Genomic DNA, 19,070 nt, shown 5'->3' with positions numbered 1-19,070 from the left:
CACTTTCAAAAACATGTTTAAATCTATATATATCCATCCCATTTCAACAATATGTTTAAATCTTAAGTTAAAACGTCTGTAATAAATCTATCCAAAACCTCTCATTAAACAGATACATTCAAATGGATACCATATGCATTTTGAAATCCCAACTAACTTCTAATATGAATGAATTTTTAAGGTCGTCCACCGAACTAAAAATAATCTATAAAACTAAATTAAACAAAATAAATTCCATAGGCAGCCCATACTTAGCTTTCTTTTCTTGTATACCCTATCTATCTACCTGTGAAGCCTCATAGAGTTGCTTTTACTTTCAAATAGATTCATGTGAAACTATTTGCCTCTCTGGAGTACACATTTGAATAAAACATTTATCCGGAGAGGTATGCGAGGCAGATAAATTCAAGAGGGTAAGCCATTTCAAATTCGAGTACAAGGCGGCGTCACATAGAGGAAAACATCAACACCTGAAGGCCCAGGTACCCAGTCTTGACTGTTGTGTTTTCTTCACCATTTTATGTTTGTTTTGATCACTGCCTCTCGTTTGCCCAAGCCGTGGTCACGGGTTTAGCTCCCATCGGCTCATCATATACATGACATAACTCAGCTACAATTGAGCCTTTTCCATTTCGGTATTGATTACACTGTTTTGGCGTGCTCGGATTTGCAAGATTTCATGAATATGTTTCTTTATTGCATTTTTCAGATGAAGTAGTTTAATTTATTTTGAAATATTATATGGGATTTTCTTCTTGTTCTATAACTTATATTAAAAACCAGACCTCCAATGGGTTTGCAGGTGCAAGATAGTATGTATTCGATCCTCAAGATTACATAGAGTCAAGTAGTTCTTCAAACCAAAATATATGATAAGAGAGATTTCATACTCTAGGCACATTTGCACAGCCGAGCTGATAGAAATTTCATGCTGTCTGTGTAGGCTCCGATTACGGAGGTGCCAAAGTTCACGTTTCAGTGCTTTTATTGACATTTTGTTCATCAACATAGGTTCTATCAAGTAAATTGATTCAGCTTGAAATTAATCACCAGCATGAATTTATATATGGTCTTGATGGAAAGAACAATAACTTTTTTCGCTCCCATTCCCAACCCCTCCCTGGCCGGAAGAAAGAAGACGATAAATCTCTTGGCACTTGGCATTCACAGTAACTGTCAATGTACTATTTGAAGCCTGAGTAAGCTGGTATACCTGGAGCTTTAAGACTTTAATTTCCATGTGAACTTCAGTACTATATTTTGTTTATTCTTTCATGCTTTGCGGATCCCTGTGAAACTTTGGCAATCTGGAAGCTGGGTTGGGGGTGCAAGTTGTTGTTCTTACAAGATACTGGAATCTAGGTTAGAATCTTACAATCACTGACGCTACAAATCCAAGTATCAAAACAAACTACTTTGCACATCGGAACAATATAGAGCAGTAAATCAACATGTGCGCAAATATAAACAACCTTCTACGCAAGTTTATACAACAACCCAACTTTGTTATATTAATCAAACTAATAATCAACTGTTTAGGGCTTCCATACTGAGATAATGGCCCTCATACATCCACGTACAAGACTACAACAACTAAGGCTTGGTGTCTGTTGTAATGACTGCAAATCTACCCTGAACAAGACAACCTTGACCTACTTGCTGATGTGGTGCCCCTAAGCCCTTTCAGTCCACGCGTCCTGAACACATCTGCCTAGTCCTTCGGCTCCCAATTTGCAACAACTCCTATCTGCCTCTATCAATGAACCAACTCCATTAGGTCACTGAACTCGGCTCCAATATGCTCTGTGGCTGACTGTTAGTCCTTCAATGCATCAACACCTCGAGTCTCCAATTTGCCCACTACTGCTCCTCAGCTCCTTTGGGACTTCTTGCCCAACTAGTTGCTCCTTAGTCCTTCAAGGACACAACTTCTTAGGGACTTTCTTCCCACTAGTATCTTCCTGTGCTGCTCGATGAAGACACACTTAGGGCACTGTTACCCACCATTTTGTGGGTGATATCCCCAGGAGAATTTTTTCTCCAAGATGGTCCTCAGTCAGCAGCCAATAGACCCTTGCAGCCACCAACTAGTTCGTTGTGCCATTTCTCTGCCACCTGAGTCAGCCATGTGGTCCCTCACCCATCTGCCATGATTGTATGTTTGAAGGTGGGCCTCCCGAACCTAAAGGTATGCCTTGTCATTTGGTAATTGAGTATTGTAGTTTGCTTATCATGGACACTTTTGGGCATGGATTAATGGGGGGATTCGGCGGAAAGAATGGGCTAGGTCTGTGCTCTTGTCCCCTAGACCCCTTTTGGATATTAACCTTGGATTCTAGTCCCGTGGGATCTCTTTTACTGACCATTTGGCTTTAGGGATGGTATTTCACGGGAAACCCTGATTTTGGTTGTGTGGTCCCGCTCCCTTATCCGCATATATTACCCCCTTTCCACTCATTATTACCCCATTCATCATTTCTCCCACCTGGGTCCACATTCCTCCACTGGGTCCACATAGGGTTAGCTTTCCGCTTCCTCTTGCCCACACCTTGGATTCCTGGAATGATGCCCCGGAGGTTGATGCAACTAAAAAGAAAGATAAAAGCATAATTGGTCACATTCAACAGGAAAATGTACCACGAAATGCAAAATATGGCCATGACAAACACATTTATGTTAATTTTAGGCAACAATGGTATGTTCTATGCTTTAGAGCAATTTTACTTCAATTTCGTTATTAGCCTAGTATCAATATTCAGATTAGCAATCACATCAACATGATAGTAAAATGCAGATAGAACATAAACATAAACAGTAGAAGACAAGCCAATACAAAAGGACACAAGATGTGACACCAGCTAGGGACAAACCCCAATGTGGGGAAACCCTTGATCAAATCTTCTTTTAGTCTTCAATAGTTCAGCAGAGAGAGATAGTACAATTTACAAATATGATAATTTATAATAGCAGCAAAAGAGCCCTAACCAGAAAAGTCAACGCTGGTCAATAAGGCAGATTTGACCCTCAGCAAATCGGTCAACTTCAGTCAATTTTGGCCTCCAAACAACAAGATAAAACAAATCTCAGAACAGTCAAATTCAACCCAGTCAAAGTCTGGTCAAACAGCCCACCAACGGTCAGCCCAAATAGAGATAGTCCTCACAAAAACACAGTCAAAGGAGGTCAACGCTTGGTCAAATTGTCCGAAAATTCGGTCTCCTGAAATTTCGGCCTCCTGAAATTTCGCTCTCTTGAAATTTCGGATGTGTGGAGAGAGAAAGAGAAGTGTGAAGATGTGTGTGTCTAAATGAGGCTAAGTCACCTTCTATTTATATGCAACATTGAGGATGAATAGACGTGAATGTTGGGCTTCTGAGCCTACATAAATTTGCTGGCCAACTTTGACAATTTGACCATAATCAAAATAAATTCAAGACTTCATTTGTACATGTCAAAATCGAAGATCTTTAGATCAATCCTACACCTCTTGGAGAGAGGAATCCAAGAAAAATATCAGCTGTCATAAATAAGATGACCCATGTGGAGTTTGGCCCTAGTTGCCAATTTTAACACTCCCTCTCAACTAGGGAGAACTCCATCTGCTAATCCATCTGCCAATCTGTACTATCTCTGCCATTAATGCACTGCTCTGCACTACTCTGCTCTGTTGAACTATGAAGAAGAAGAAGTGATCGAGAATGTATCATACCATTCTCTACTGACCCGAAGTCAGTCCCAATCAAAGGAGAGTGTGTCATACCACTCTTACTGACCCGAAGTCAATTCCAATCAAAAGAGAGTGTCTCATACCACTCTTATTGACCCAAAGTCAGTTCCAATTGATCCTAGATCAATATCAGTCATCCTAGCATAGGGAGTACGGTAGTACATGATGTGTCCATCGGTAGTACTATGGTTCCTATCCTCATTTCCCTACTCATTGGCCAGATGAGAGGTACTTCCCATGAGTCCTAGACTGCATGGGTAGGATGTCTCAGCAAGAGAAGGATGAACCACTCGTCCTGCCTACATGTTACCAAGGGGTATCACAGGGGAAGGCTTAACCACTCACCCTGTACATAACAAACCACTAGGGGAAGACTGAACCACTCACCCTATGGTTGCTCATCGCTCCAAGAAGTACCCCAAGCCCCCCGGAGCTCCCAGAGCTCAATGACCATCTCATACAGGGTCCTCATAAGAGGGTCTATCCACGACTCCAAGTCGTTCTCAGAAGGTCAAGAACTTGACCTTCCCTAGGGGCTTTGTCAGAATATCAACGACCTGCTCATCAGTCCCAATGTGATGGAGCCTTATTGCTCCTCGTTGTACCATATCCCAGATAAAGTGGTACCTGATATCTATATGCTTGGAGCGATCATGAAACACAAGATTCTCTGATAATCGGATCCCACTCTGGTTGTCGCAGAGGATCACGGTGGTATCCAACACATGTCCAAACAGCTCACTGAAGAGCTTCCTCAACCAGACAGCTTCACAGGAGGCCATACTAGCAGCTATGTATTCGGCCTCGGCGGTGCTCAAGGCAACCGATTTCTGCTTCCTGCTCATCCAGGATATCGAAGCAGAACCCAAAGAAAAACAACATCCAGAAGTGCTCTTGCGATCCACCACACTGCCAGCCCAATCAGCATCAGAATAACCATGCAGCCTCACATTTCCGGTAGTGTATCTCAGTCCATGAGTGATTGTGCCCCGAAGATATCTCAGAATATTCTTGGCACCAATCCAATGTATATGATGAGGCTCAACCATATATTGGCTCAATGTGTTAACTGCAAAACATATGTCCGGACGGGAGTTCACCAAGAACATCAGTGCTCCTATGAGTTGATGATACTCAGAAGCATTTCCCAATTCAGGTCCAACAGCACTACCACATAACTTCTTAAAGTTAAGTTCCATCGAAGTAGTCACAGGCTTGCAGTCCACCATCCCAAATCTTTCCAATATCTTCACAACATATTTTCCTTGAGAGAGGAAAATTTCACCTGGCTTTTGCTAGACCTCCAACCCTAGGAAATAGTGCATCGGTCCTAGGTCCTTCATCTCAAAATTCAGAAGCCAATTCCCTCTTATATTTGTGAATGAGAGCTTCTGCACCTGTCAGAAAGAGGTTGTCCACATAAAGTACCAGAATGAGAGGTTTATCATTTTCAACCTTAAGGTAAAGGTTTGGATCGGCTTCACTTATAGTGAATCCCAGCTTCATCAGATAGCTTTCGATCCTCTTATACCAAGCCTGAGTGAATCCTAACTTTATCAGATAGCTATCGATCCTCTCATACCAAGCCGAGGTGCTTGCTTCAATCCATAGAGAGATTTCTTCAACCTGCATACATGAGATTCCCGATCATGAACCTCAAACCCCTCGGGTTGTTCCACATAGACTTCCTCTTTGATCGAACCATGCAAGAAAGCGGTCTTGACATCCATTTGATGTAGGTTCCATCCTTGCGAGGCAGCAAGGGCTATGATCGAGCGGATGGTGGTGTATCAGGCAATAAGTGCAAATATCTCATCGTAATCTACACCTTCCTTTTGAGAGAAGCCTTGAGCAACAAAGTGAGCCTTGAACTTTTCTGCACTTCCATCAGCTCCATGCTTGATTTTGTAGAGCCACTTAGAGGTGATAACCGATTTGTCTTGGGGTCTAGGGACCACATCCCAGACATCATTCTTCATAATTGGCTCGTATTCTTCATTCATAGTATCCTTCCATACTTGATGCTTCATGACTTCTTCGAATGATGAAGGCTCATTTTGAATGACAGTGCTCATGGCGGTCAAATATCCTTGATACTTGTTTGGCTTCTTGCTTTCACGGAAAGTTCCCCTTGGTGCAATGTGTCTCTTGGCATCTTCGAGAGTCTCCCTAAGCCATGAGGGTCTCCTTTTAGAGGAGGAGGGCTCATGAGGAGGAGGATCAATAGGATCCATAGGTTCATCAACATTAGACATCATTTCGTCTTCTTTTGCACCCTGATTTCCGATGTGAGCTTCTTTGCCCTTCCTTAGTATAGGAAGGTTGTTGATCTTCCTAAGGGCCATATCTTCGTTGAAGGTGACATCATGACTTATCTCAACTTTCTTTTGACCAGCCACATAAATTCTATATCCCTTAGAATTTTCACTATAGCCCACAAAGATTCCTTTCTTCCCAGATGCACCCAATTTGCTTCTTTTCTCTTTTGGCACATGAAAATATACGAGACTTCCAAAAATTCTAAAATGAGAGACATTAGGTTTCTTACCAGTGAACATTTCTTCGGGAGTCTTAGAGTCCAATGCTTGATGAGGGCATTGGTTTTGAACATACACAACAGTATTTGTAGCTTCAACCCATAGGAACTTCGGAAGGCCTTGATCATGAAGCATGGCACAAACTGCTTCTACAATAGAGTGATTCTTCCTTTCAGCCACACCATTCTACTCAGGAGTGTATGGCATTGTAGTATCCCTCTTAATGCCAGCTTCTCTGCAATAATCTTGGAATTCATTGGATTCGTACTCGATCCCATTATCAGTCCTCAATATCTTGATTTTCTTCTCGGATTGGTTTTCGATCAAGGCTTTGAAGTGTCAGAACCAGGTGAACACTTCATCCTTCTTCTTCAAGAAGTAGATCTAGGTCTTGTGAAAATAATCATCTGTAAAGGTGAGATAATATAAGTATCCTCCCAAAGAGTTTACGGGCATTATACCAGATATGTCAGAGTGGATCAATTGCAATATATCTGTGGTCTTGCTATTACTTGAGGGGAATGGTACCCTTTTAAGTTTTCCTCTGGCACATCCCAGACATACACCTTCATGCTCTACTTTGAACTCGGGCACCTTGTATCCAGTGAAGTGTCTTGAGGCACACTATCAATCAACTAATTTCCCAAAGTGTTTGGAGGAGAGGCAGTGGAGAGGGTCGATATAAGATAATACTCTTTTTGCTTATTGTTAACAACATTTGATTCTTCATACCTGGAGTTCCTTGATTTCTTGGTGTTGATTTGGGGTAGCATCGAATGTGCTCTAGTCACAAAATTTGGTGGAGAGGTTGGGGCACATGAGATCTCCAATACCCAGAAAGGGTTTGGGCAGATTCTAAACAGTTCAGGAAATATTAAAATAATTATTATTTTTAATGGAGTCCCTAAGTCTAAACTTAGGGAAAATAAAATATTAATGTGGATTAATATGAAACTGTGTTAAAATGGTTCAAAAGACATGGATCAAGCCAGATCTAATCTTAACCGTTGATTAGGGACTTAATCTCGACCGTTGATATGTCAACAGGAAAAGTATAAGAGGAGGCTTGAGGGTCACTTGGAGAATACACCAGAGTGATTAGTCATTTTATTCTCTAGAGAGGGGTTTGTTAAGAGAGATAGAATTAGTGATCGGGAGATGTAGCTGAGGGGCATTTGAGTACAGAGAGAGAGAGGCAGAGATAGTTCTGGGAGAGCAGCGCTGTAGCCAAGGAGAGTGACTCAGAGCCAACCAGGGTTCACGCAGGGCCACACAGAGGCAGCCGGGAGCTGCGCAGAACTTCAGAGAGGCCAGTGTTGCTGACGCAGAGGGCCAGAGGGTTGACGCAGGGCATCCCAGGGCTGACGCAGGGTCAGCCTGGGACAAAGAGGGGTTGACGTAGTCCAGAGAGAGGCTGACGTTGGGGTTTCTGGGGCAGATTTGTGCTGAGTAGCTGCCGGAAGGATTATCCGGGGTTTCAGCCAAGAGATTTGTCAGAAACTGAGAGGTATTACTGCCAAGGAAATTCTCTGTTGGGTAGGCCAGTTTCGGCACCCAGATTGTACTCTGATATTGCTTAATAAGAAAACCCTCAGATAGCTGCACCGGTTTTCCCACATTGGGTTTTTCCGGGGACATTAGTCCAAAAATAATGGTGTCATATGGTGTGTTTGTTTTTGTTTCTTTTAGTTGCTGATCTATAATATGTTGAGCATGCACTAGTGTTTATTTTCAGTATTTACATTGTAAATAACTTGTTAAGGAAAATAACAAGTAGGTAGGAATAAATCAGATAAAGTGCATGGAGGGTTTCTAACTAAGTAAACTTAGAAACTTCAACACTTGGAGGGTCGACCATTTCCTTGATGTCCCGAATTCCTTTTTCCTTTGCCATTGGACTTGCCATTCCTTTGATTGTTGTTCTTGAAGTTGCCCCTAGAATGATTGTGATCATCATCATGCGATGTGTCCCTTCTATTTGGACACTCCCTTGCATAGTGGCCAAACTTATTGCAAACAAAGCACCTGCCCTTCCTTCCTCCCTTAGATCCAGACTTTCCATGGAAATGACCTTTAGACCCTGCATTATTTCTCCTTTGGCATGAGCGGGGAATGCAGTGGGGTTGCTTCTATTAGAAGGCATTTTTTGCTCCACCAATCTTGTTTCTTCTTGAATGCATCTCGACATCAATTCTTCAAACCCTGGAATTCGATCATTTTTGAGGACGGTGGTTCTAAATACGTACCACTCAGGTTGGAGTCCTCCAAGGGTGGTGAGAGTAAGTTCCCTGTCAGGAATGACTTCTCCAATCGAGAGTAGATCATTCTTGATCTCAGTAATCCTCAAGAAATAAGATTGAATATCCTCGTCCTTGCCCTTCTTTATAACCTTCAACTTATTCTTGAGAAATAGAATTTGATTAGCATTACTAACCTTGAACATGCCAACCAACCCATCGTAGATCTCCTTGGAGGTCTTCAATTCAGAGATGTAGGCCACCAGATGCTTGTCAATGGAATCCTTGATAATCTTCTTTGCTTTGAATTCAACCCTATTGTACTTGGTCTTCGCAGCAGCCGATGCATTTGAAGGAGGTTCAAGGATTTTACCCTGCACATAGTCCATCACTTATTTTTCTTCCAAGGTCAAATCAAGAGGCATCTTCCATCCATGATAGTCAGATTTATCATGGAGCTTGTCTTCAGCCAGGAAGTAAGATGGGGAACCCATTGAACCTTTTGTCCTTGTCCACCTGTCTTTGGCGATTGCTCTTTCACTCTTGCTTGGGCTTTGTCTTCACCTCAGCTCTGATACCATGTTAATTTTAGGCAACAATGGTATGTTCTATGCTTTAGAGCAATTTTACTTCAATTTCTTTATTAGCCCAGTATTAATATTCAGATTAGCAATCATATCAACATGATAGTAAAATGCAGATAGAACATAAACATAAACAGTAGAAGACAAGCCAAGACAAGAGGACACAAGATGTGGCACGAGCCAGGGACAAACCCCAATGCGGGGAAACCCTTGATCAAATATTCTTTTGGTCTTCAATAGTTGAGCAAAGAGAGAAAGTACAATTTACAAATCTGATAATTTATAACAGCAGCAAAAGAGTCCTAACCAGAAAAGTCAATGCTGGTCAACAGGGCAGATTTGACCCTCAGCAAATCGATCAAATTCAGTCAACTTTGGCCTCCAAACAACAAGATAAAACAACCCTCAAAATAGTCAAATTCAGTCTAGTCAAAGTCTAGTCAAACAGCCCACCTGTTGTCAACCCAAACAGAGATAGCCCTCACAAAAACGCAGTCAAAGGAGGTCAATGCATGCTGGTCAATGCTTGGTCAAACTGTCTAGAAATTGAAATTTCGCTCTCTTGAAATTTCGGCCTCTTGAAATTTCGCTCTCCTGAAATTTCGAATGTGTGGAGAGAGAGAGAAGTGTGAAGATGTGATGCAGGAGCATCCTGCTCAAGAAAATCATTGTATATTTAGTTGACTTAGGGGATCTGATGTTTGATAATGAATTTAATTTCTTAATAGTAAATTTTATATATTTTTAATAATTTGAGTGAGAAATATGTGTGAGGATTTAAATGTAAATATTCTCAATTATGTGAGAATATGAGAGATGATTAGACTTGTGAAGATCTCATAAAAATCTTAGGGATTAGGAGATCCTAGAATAGGAAATTAGTTGAGTTAAAAGTGGATTGAGAGATTTGGTATAATCTGCTCATAAAGGCAGAATTTAGATATAGGAATGTCGTTGAGATCCTCAAGGGATCATTAAGAGATTTTATGAACTAATTGAGAGATCTATGGAGACGAACTAGGAACTAGAATGATCCATAACTATGTAATTATTCCTATAATTGTAAGCCTAAGGGGCATGTAGAGATTGAGAAAGGAGAGAGTAGGTGTGTGTGGAGTGAGCATGAATAGAAGAGACTAGGGCTACGTGCCCACATTGTATATTTGGTCAGGTTTGATGTATATTTGAATTCAATTAATAGATGGAAATTTATGTGCTAATGGTATGGCAAATATCTCTGGCTTATTTTGTCACTAGGATAATTGTTTCTGAAGGAGTGGCTAGTTGGTAACTTACTGTGCATATGATTGTCAATTGCAGCAATCCGTATTTGAAATCAAGTTGAGAATTCGATCTGTAAAGAGGGGTTTGTGTGATCCGGATCTTGGGGGGAGGCCCCCAAGATCTAAGAGATTGAAATGGATCTTGGGAGGAGACACCCCCAAGATCTGAAAACTTGAATTGCCATAAGAAAAAAAGAGGAGAATGCCCCATAAACAAAACCACAAAGAAACTTTTTATTAAAACCGATAATAACTGTAAAGCTTACAAACAGAAATGGAAATAAACAGCTAGGGCGATGGTAGCTTATCTCTGAAAAGAGATGTGGTGGCTACATGCCTCTGAACTGTAAAGGCTACATTGAGGCGGACAATCTGTCATTTTACAAAATGTGACTTGTTACTTATAGTATTTTTCAGTTACAATACCATGGGTCAATTCCATGGGTGAATGAATACTACGGGTGGATTTTACAATACCACGGGCGGATGCCATTTACAATACCATGGGTAAATTCCATGTGTCGATGAATAATATGGGTGGATGAGTACCATGGGTTGATGCCATTTTCCATTCGGATCATTCTTCCCTCCTTAAGAAGCAATGGTCCCCATTGCGTAAAGTTTGTAGGAATTTACAGGGTAAGTTCCTTAGACAGAACACCAAAGGACACCGCTCACAAACAGATCGCAAATCAATACACCAGTACTTTTGACGTGGTTAAAACCCTCAAAGAGGGAAACAGTCCACGGTCTGAGCCAACGCGGCCACTTCAGGCAATTTATTAATAAAAGAATGAAAATTTACATAAGCTTCTCTCATGAACGGTTAACCTACAAATGACCCTCCATGCTCTTTAAATAGAGATCATGAACCAATCGGGTGTTAAGCCACGGATCAAGTGTCGGTAATACCGAGGAGAGAATGAACCGTCAGATCACTACATATCGTGACCGTCGGATTGTAAGTTACAAAATGTACATAGTAAAGAAACACACTTTATCTAACTCTATACCTAACTCTATACTAGACCAAGTCGTACTTAACTATTTCCTATGTGTCGGAATATCCTAACATCCCCCCTTAAGAACAACTTGGGATAGGATTGAAGGATTTACAAATATGACACAATAGGAGAAGGAAGGAGGTGGTTAAAACCCTCAAAGAGGGAAACAGTCCACGGCCTGAGCCAACGCGGCCACTTCAGGCATTTTATTAATAAAAGAATGAAAATTTACATAAGCTTTTCTCATGAACGATTAACCTACAAATGACCCTCCATGCTCTTTAAATATAGATCATGGACCAATCGGGTGTTAAGCCACGGATCAAGTGTCGGTAATACCGAGGAGAGAATGAACCGTCGGATCACTACATATCGTGACCGTCAGATTGTAAGGTACAAAATGTACATAGTAAAGAAACACACTTTACCTAACTCTATACTAGACCAAGTTGTACTTAACTATTTCCTATGTGTCGGAATATCCTAACAAAGTTCCCTCTTGCAAAGCCTTTGTTGAATATGAAGAGCCACTGAAGATAAGGGTTTTATGTGGTTAACTCAAAACCCTGATAAACGAAGATTCGAAGATAGAGATACCCTGTAATGCTTGTGACCAACTGTGATTCTGATAGTGTGCGGTCTAGCAAATGGACTTCGATGACAAGGATTTTATGCGGTTGACCCATAACCATGATGTTGGTTGCTGATGAAGTAGCAGGTGCTTACATAGCCTGGGGTGGGAGGGCACGTCTCCAAATAACCCAAGCCGAATGCTGCTATGTTGAAACTGATGAATGTGAAGCAGGTGCCTACTAAAGTGGGGTGGGAGGGCACGTCTCCAATGGAAACCCACTCCGAATGCTGCTCCAGAATTAAAATGGACATAACTCGGCCAATATAACTCAGAATTTTTATTATAACCTGTTTTTGGAAGCAGAAGGATCATTTTGCATCTTCCCATGAGTTGGAAATCTTTATCTGGACACTCTGAGATCTCAGATTCGTGCTGCAACAGTTCCGCCGTCACAAAAATTCTGATAAAATAGCTGATTTTAAATCAGCGATATCTCCCACATTTGAACTCCGATTCGACCCATTTTTTTGAAATTGGGTGATTTTTCGAGAGGAATGCAGATCTGGTATTTGTTTTTGTAAATTTTGTACCAAATGTTTCAGATCTGATATGCAAAGTCGCCGCCCAAAAAAAATCCCTGCAAAAAATGAGGAAAGAAAAATTCTTCCTGCTTGACCCAAGAAAGTGCTCTGTGGAGGTTGTAGCACATGCCTGAAGTTTGTTGAATATTGTTGCAAAATTTGAAACTGAAATATGCATCAAACCCTCATTCCCATGGAATCATAACCTGCTCTGATACCACTGATCTGGATCTTGGGGGGAGGCCCCCAAGATCTAAGAGATTGAAATGGATCTTGGGAGGAGAGACCCCCAAGATCTGAAAACTTGAATTGCCATAAGAAAAAAAGAGGAGAATGCCCCATAAACAAAACCACAAAGAAACTTTTTATTAAAACCGATAATAACTGTAAAGCTTACAAACAGAAATGGAAATAAACAGCTAGGGCGATGGTAGCTTATCTCTGAGAAGAGATGTGGTGGCTACATGCCTCTGAACTGTAAAGGCTACATTGTGGCGGACAATCTGTCATTTTACAAAATGTGACTTGTTACTTATAGTATTTTTCAGTTACAATTCCATGGATCAATTCCATGGGTGAATGAATACTATGGGTGGATTTTGCAATACCACGGGCGGATGCCATTTACAATACCATGGGTAAATTCCATGGGTCGATGAATAATATGGGTGGATGAGTACCATGGGTTGATGCCATTTTCCATTCGAATCATTGTGATACCTGTATTTGTGTGAAGTTTGAACAACTCTGTTTTGGAATGTTTGCCTCTGCCTAGGCAATGGTGAATGGAATTCTGGGAATTTATGTGTAACACCGTAATTCCAGTACTAGATAGGGATTTCTAGTAATCGATAGTTGTTGGAGGACTGTAATTCTTATTTGTGCGAGCAATGAAGTAGATTTGCAATCTATGTGTGTTGACACGGTTAAAGGAAAATACGTTGCCACCTGCACAGAGAATGTGAAATCAGCCCGGGGTTTTTATGGTCGTGGTTTTCAGTACTGCTTATTCCTTTAATTTTGACTGTGATAGAACTACTTGTTAATTGCTCAGGAAAGTGTGGAAAAAGCCACTCAATCGCACAGGATTTGAGGGCATATGGGATATTAGCCATGACTTGTTCTGAAGAAAAGTACGATAACATACGAGCTATGCACTTGGTGATCTGCTCATGTAGCAACCTTTAAGACAAAGGCTTAAACAGGATTAGACTTATCGGAGATTGCGTTGAAAATCTCTCCATTAAGTTTTTGTAACAAAACAACCATCAGTCACAGAAGGGTCGCGCCTGAGATAGAAGGGTCGCACTGAGACCAAAGGGTCGTGCCATGGGTCATGCCAGGTGATAGAAGCGTCACACCATGGGTTGCACCATGTGACAGAAGGGTTGCGCTGAGACAGAAGGTCGCGCCAAATGACAGAAGGGTCGCATCAGCGTGCAGAAGCGCCACGCTTGGTAAACTCTGAAAACCAATCCTTCCTTGTTTATGTATAACTGATATGAGCGTAGTTTTAATCAGAGAGTGAGGGATAGGAAGGGTTGAAGTCTCTTTGTTAAGACTTGTAGTGTAGTCTTAGTGTTTTAAGGCTACTGATTGTGGAGTATAGACCTGGTAGGTCATCATTTTGGTATCAGAGCAAGTTAAAGCTCTTTGGGGAAAACTAGAATAGAGTTATGCTCTTGAAGTTGTATATGCAGATACAATTGTGATTGCAGAAAGAGGAGATCAGTAAAGACTGACAGAACAAAGCAGGAAAACAAAGCTAGTGTGCATTTGTTAAAGATATTACACAGGAAGAAAGGATCAGATTTTAAATCTGACAGGCAGCAGGCACACAGAGATAAAGTGTGGCAGAATATTGGGAAGTAATTGATACTCTTAAGGAGAATTTATAGAGGAAAATGAACAAGGAATAGTCCATTCAAAGTGCAGATGAATGGTGGAACAAGATCATGCAGAGATCTTGAAGGTGATATGGTATGTTTTTATTTTTAACTTTGGTTTTGAGGATTGTGTTTGCAGATTTCAAGTTGCAGACAAAAAGGGTGTTAGCAGCAAAAGAATAGTAAGAGGAGCTGTAAAAGGAAGAGCCAGTTGCGTTCTTGGAGACAGAGTAAGTGGATACTTTGAAGGAAAGTGGCGAAGAACCTAAACGTTCCAGCCGAAGGTTGGACGGAGAGGACAAGAGTGTTCTCAAGAAAAGTGGATTTAAGTTGCAAAAGCAAAGAGGAGCGAGAGAGTTGCTCAGAAGATGGTTCCAAGGCAGAGAACCATAGATCAAGCTCAAGGAGATAGCTTGGTAAGGTAAGGTATCAATAGGCTAAGCTTAAGGAGAAAAGCTTGCTGAGATATCAAAGGCAGGTATGGAGACTTGCTGAAAAGAGAGGCTTAGGTGCAGTCCACAAGTGAACAGATGGAGTTCACAAAGGAGGAGAAGGTGACTATTGATGGTCATTGCAGAGGTTTAGAGAGAAGCCACCGAATGGAGAATGAAAATGCGAAGGCAAATGGCATGAGAAAGAGTCAAGAAGAGATTGACAGAGAGAAAGTTGAGATAAAATTCCGTCTTGAGTTATTGATGGAGATGTTACAGAGGAATAAGGAAGACCAGAGGTATGGTTGGATTATGAAAAGAAAAGTCAAATGGCATAGATTGCAAGTGAAGTGGGAGCATAGATTGAATGCTCAACTGAAGGAAGAATTACTCAGAGTAAATGAGTATGAGGAGGAAGTTTTGGTATGTGAACCAGAACATGGCCCATTGCTTTTTGAAAGTAATGAAGATACAGAGGAGAAATCTATAGAGGATCTTCTGAATCATATGAAGGATTCAGAGCAGCAAGAAGACCTGGTGGCTGAAGCATCGAGTGAGACCGCAAGGTCTTATGTTTTTAAAACTGACAATTTGTGTATGATTGCAGGTATTGCAGGAGATAGGCAGACTTTTGAAGATGTCTTTAGGACGGGTGAAGATCTTGAAGTAAAATATGATGAAGAAAACCTCTTAGATGAGGAAGGCTTTGAATGGTTGCAACAAAAGGAGTTCATTGATGAGTTACTTAATGGGAGAAGACAATCATCTGAAGCTGTCATGGAGATAGAAGATCAAAATCTTATTCTGATGAAGAATGAAAGAACATTGTCTCAGAGAGGTAAGCCAATGAATTTGACTAATGTTATTGATAAAGAAAAATTGCGGGAGAATGCTAAGGTAGAAGATGGGGCAAGGATAGCTCTTGAAGAGGGCTTACAAAAAGACAGTAATGCAAAATGTGGTGAGGCAGATTTGTCTCAGGACAAAAAGAAGACAGTCATAGGACTGAATGAAGAGGAAGGACAGCTACTGAAAGATGTTAAGAAAGAAGAAGAACCTATTGAAGACTATAAACAACATCATGATGAAGTACTTGTGAGGTGTCAAAGAGAAATTGAGTTGCTGGAGTATTTGCTGAAAGAACAGGAGTATGAGAGTGTAACTGCAGTCAGAAATGAAGGAGTGTCTCAAGCTTTGATTGGGACAGAGATATGTGTTAGTTGCCAAGTTTCTGATGTACTAGCTAACAGAGAAGAAAAGGTGGATGAGTATGCAGTCAGAAAGATGACAAACAATTTACTTCTTGAAAGTAAATTTGAAGATAAGAAGCAGCAAATGGAAATTGCAGAGGAAGATGTTTTCAAAGACATTAAGGATGTATGGATGGCAGAAAAAGTTGAAAAGAGCAGCCAACAGATTAAAAATGAATGTGCAAAATTGCAGCAGAGAAAGGATTTCAAGCAAGTTGCTGAGACAAAAGGATTCCATGAGAAAGCAAAAATTGATTCTGTGATTGAAGAACTGTGGAAATTGATGATGAGACAGTCCAGATGGAGACAACTGACAACAGAAGGGATGATCAATCAGAATTTGAAATTGATTGAAGAAATGAAAATGAACCAAAAGACAGTAGACATGCAGCAGCAACAAAGGTGCAGAGCATTTGGACAATTACAAATTAAGGTTTGGGATCCTGGAGGTAGCAAGTCATTAAGACTTGTAACTGTCACATTACTACAAAAAAGTGACAGACCTCATAGACCTATATGATTTATTTTTTTATTTTATCTACTGTGGGAGTCTGATGTAGGAGCATCCTGCTCAAGAAAATCATTGTATATTTAGTTGACTTAGGGGAATTTAATTTATTAATAGGAAATTTTGTATATTTTTAATAATTTGAGTGAGAAATATGTGTGTGAGGTTTTAAATGTAAATATTCTCAATTATGTGAGAATATGAGAGATGATTAGACTTGTGAAGATCTCATAAAAATCTTAGGGATTAGGAGATCCTAGAATAGGAAATTAGTTGAGTTAAAAGTGGATTGAGAGATTTGGTATAATCTGCTCATAAAGGCAGAATTTAGATATAGGATCGTTGTTGAGATCCTCAAGGATCATTAAGAGATTTTAGGAACTAATTGAGAGATTTAAGTTGAGAGATCTATGGAGAAGAACTAGGAACCAGAATGATCCATAACTATGTAATTATTCCTATAATTGTAAGCCTAAGGGGCATGTAGAGATTGAGAAAGGAGAGAGTAGGTGTGTGTGGAGTAAGCATGAATAGAAGAGAGCAGGGATGCGTGCCCACATTGTGTATTTGGTCAGGTTTGATGTATATTTGAATTCAATTAATAGATGGAAAATTATGTGCTTATGGTATGGCAAATATCTCTGGTTTATCTTGTCACTAGAATAATTGTTTCTGAAGGAGTGGCTAGTTGGTAACTTACGGTGCATATGATTGTCAATTCCAGCAATCCATATTTGCAATCAAGTTGAGAATTTGATCTCTAAAGAGGGGTTTGTGATACCTGTATTTGTGTGAAGTTTGAACAACTCTGTTTTGGAATGTTTGCCTCTGCCTAAGCAATGGTGAACGGAATTTTGGGAATTTATGTGTAATACCGTAATTCCAGTAATAGAATAGGGATTTCTAGTAATCGATAGTTGCTGGAGGACCGTAATTCTTATTGATGTGAGCAATGAAGTAGATTCGCAATCTATGTGTGTTGACACGGTTAAAGGAAAATATGTTGCCACCTGCACAGAGAATGTGAAATCAGCGCGGGGTTTTTATGGTTGTGGTTTTCAATACTGATTATTCCTTTAATTATGACTGTGATAGAACTAATTGTTAATGGCTCAGGAAAGTGTGGAAAAAGCCACTCAATCGCACAGGATTTGAGGGCATATGGGAGATTGGCCACGACTTGTTCTGAAGAAAAGTACGATAACATACGAGCTATGCACTTGGTGATCTGCTCATGTAGTAGCCTTTAGGACAAAGGCTTAAACGTGCTTAAAATTGTTGGAGATTGCGTTGAAAATCTCTCCATTAAGTTTTTGTAACAAAACAACCATCAGTCACAAAAGGGTTGTGCCAGAAAATAGGTGGGTTGCGCCTGAGACAGAAGGGTCACGCCATAGGTCACAGCAGGTGACAGAAGGGTCCCGCCAAGTGACAGAGGGGTCGCATAAGCCTGCAAAAGCACCATGCTTGGTAAACTCTGAACACCAAACCTTCCTTGTTTATGTATAACTGATATGAGCGCAGTTTTAATCAGAGTGTGAGGGATAGGAAGGGTTGAAGTCTCTTTGTTAAGACTTGTAGCGTAGTCTTAGTGTTTTAAGGCTACCGATTATGGAGTATAGACCTGGTAGGTCATCAAGATGAGTGTGTCCAAATGAGGCTAAGTCACCTTCTATTTATATGCAACGTTGAGGATGAATAGATGTGACTGTTGGGCTTCTGAGCCTACATAAGTTTGCTGGCCGACCTTGACAATTTGACCATAATCAAAATAAATTCATAACTTCATTTGTAGATGTCAGAATTGAATGATCTTTAGATCAATCCTACACCTCTCGGAGAGAGGAATCCAAGAAAATTATCAGCTGTCATAAATAAGATGACTCATGTGGAGTTTGGCCCTAGTTGCCAATTTTAACAATTTAGCATGTGGGCAAAAGCCAATACATGAGCTCTACCCCATCATCATGGCCATCACCTTGGTACCTATAGGTTCTATGAGCCTCCTTCATCATATAGGAACCCATGATTTTCCCAACCCCTGGTGGGCAATGGACCACCCTACCTTAAAAGGGGGTATTCACTGCTATGTCTCACACATCATGCTCTTACCCCTTGAGCCGCGAGCAACTAATCAAAGAAAAATAATAAAAAGGCAAAAGGCATATAAAGAAGAGTGGAAAAATCAAGGTTGGGGCACCTCATGTACCACGATTTCTCCCTCCTATACATTATATACCCAAGTGTGGATTTCCCTATTATTAGCTACCTTTGTACCCCAACATGTGGCCCAGGGCTGCCCTTTCTCATCCCTTACTTCATTCACCTCTCTAACACATACCAACACCTTTTAAAGGATGTACTTTGAACATATTATCCCCTTTAGAAGTAGAAACCACCTAATAAGATACTTCGTTAACCGCATTTGGAGCTTGGAGACATTAGCACATGCCAAAGCTCATTATGGA

At 40.7% G+C, this 19,070-nt stretch overlaps 1 protein-coding gene across 4 annotated transcripts in view; it reads left to right on the top strand.

Annotated features, from left to right (window-relative positions):
- The first annotated feature begins 252 nt into the window (after positions 1-252).
- LOC149245128 (putative phosphopantothenoylcysteine decarboxylase) overlaps positions 253-19,070 on the top strand; it is a 176,636-nt gene continuing 157,818 nt past the window's right edge. For 2 of the 4 annotated variants that reach the window (XM_089457662.1, XM_089457661.1), the window contains exon 1: positions 253-482. The gene's annotated coding sequence lies outside the window, so the exon portion shown is untranslated. The other 2 variants (XM_089457660.1, XM_089457663.1) reach the window with 2 other exon arrangements.

This window comes from Pinus tabuliformis, chromosome 7 (genome assembly GCF_031772625.1).
Source record: "Pinus tabuliformis cultivar Carrire ecotype Pingquan chromosome 7, CPIR1, whole genome shotgun sequence".
Taxonomy (NCBI): Eukaryota; Viridiplantae; Streptophyta; class Pinopsida; order Pinales; family Pinaceae; genus Pinus; species Pinus tabuliformis.
Note: the sequence above shows the minus strand (reverse complement) of the source record. Positions and strands in the feature narration are given on the sequence as shown.